We start from the raw sequence: 1,734 nt of genomic DNA on the forward strand, positions 1-1,734 counted from the left end.
ATATGGGATTTCAGGTCACAGTTATGTCTTTTCCCTTAGCTTTACATTATCGGACATACCTTTGATCCAAAGCAAACCAGGAATCTATCCCTAATTTTCTGCCTGGGGTTCAGTGAATGGGCTTCTGATTTCTGTTGATTATTGAATTGCTTCTGAGATGAATCTAAAATGCAGGCACTGACTCTGAGTGTCAATCATAAAATTCTGAGTCCAAAATTCTTAGGCAATTTCATTGTTTACAGTATATTTCCAGCAGTGTGATAATAAGAAGTCTGACCACTTTATGAACTTGTCTCTCTCCTCAGCAAACTTAAAAGAAGGCTTAGTAAAACCTGCATTGGTTTATTGAGTGTATGAAAAGCTGGCTGCTACTCTGGTTTTTTCCTGTTACTAGATATTCTTTGACTTTATATATCTGAACAGCATTTTCAAATTGAAGATTTTTCTTGGCGCTACTAAATATGTCTTTTTAGCTAATTGTTATGCAATGGGTCATACAGAAATTAATGAGAATATCTTACAATAAAAATCATTTCGATTTTTAAGTATATTTCATATTATAAGAAATGTATAATTGTTTGAGTCTAATTTACACAAACTAATGATTCACCATAAATTGGTTATAAAAGTAATTTGAAAGCTGATCATAGGACTATGAAATATATAAGTATTCATGCATATTGTTTTTCATTTGCAAACAACTATTAATTGCAACTTTGCCCATATGGTACCTGATAAGCATTATGGAATTCTACATTTATCATTATAATGTTTTTATTAAGAGTACATGTCAGCATTTTCCACAATTAATAGGCTCAAGGCACAGCCACACATGGGAATTGGCCAGTTTTCCCTCTGTACTGCTTCCTCTATGAATAAATCCAAACCATTTTTTAATGTCAATTTCTGGCCTTCTCAATTTTTTGAAAAATAAACGAGGAAGAGTCTCTCTCCATAGATTCTTTACTAAACACGTAGCCAGCAGCCACCCGCACAACAGCTAAATGTCATCTGAAAAGAAGAAAATGGCATCTGCATAGGATGTATTTTGTTCTTTCTCAGAGATGGGTCAAAACAAATGGAAGTTTCTTAAGAAGACAGCTGTCAGTGTCACCAGTGCTAACTCTGCCCCCACATTCTCCTTTACTGGCTTTTAAATATCACAAATACTTTAGATAACAATTTTGCACTGTGGGTCACATAGATGGGCTACCCAAGTGAGTTTAAATGTCTGGAAAGATATTTTAGAAGGGTAACACTGAGAAAATAAGAGAACTGAGAGCTCTGAGTATAGAATGGAAGTTTAATAACTAACATACACAGTAAATTTTTTTATAACAGAAAAAAAAACCCCAGAGAATTACATTACATGAAATTTGACTACATTATCACTAAAGCACTGCATAATAAAGAAGGCTTGCAAATGTATGTCACCATGATAGAGTATAATCATGCACTTTTCTTTTTTTTTTATTATTTTTATTTTGTCAATATACAATGTAGTTATTTATTGTGTCCCATCACCAAAACCTCCCTCCCTCCTCCCTCTCCCCCCTCCCTCCCAGGTGTGTCCCCTCCATTTTCTTGTTGTAAGAACTTCAAAAAAAAAGTTGTGGTTGTTATATCTTCCTCTCCCCCCCCCCCCAGTTTTTTTTTTGTTGTTGTTGTTGATGTTGTTGTTGTTTGTTTTTTTGTGTGTGTGTGAGAGTGTGTGTGTGTGTGTGTGTGTGTGTG

The sequence above is a fragment of the Galeopterus variegatus genome, unplaced genomic scaffold (genome assembly GCF_000696425.1).
Source record: "Galeopterus variegatus unplaced genomic scaffold, G_variegatus-3.0.2 Scaffold6989, whole genome shotgun sequence".
In the NCBI taxonomy this organism is placed as follows: domain Eukaryota; kingdom Metazoa; phylum Chordata; class Mammalia; order Dermoptera; family Cynocephalidae; genus Galeopterus; species Galeopterus variegatus.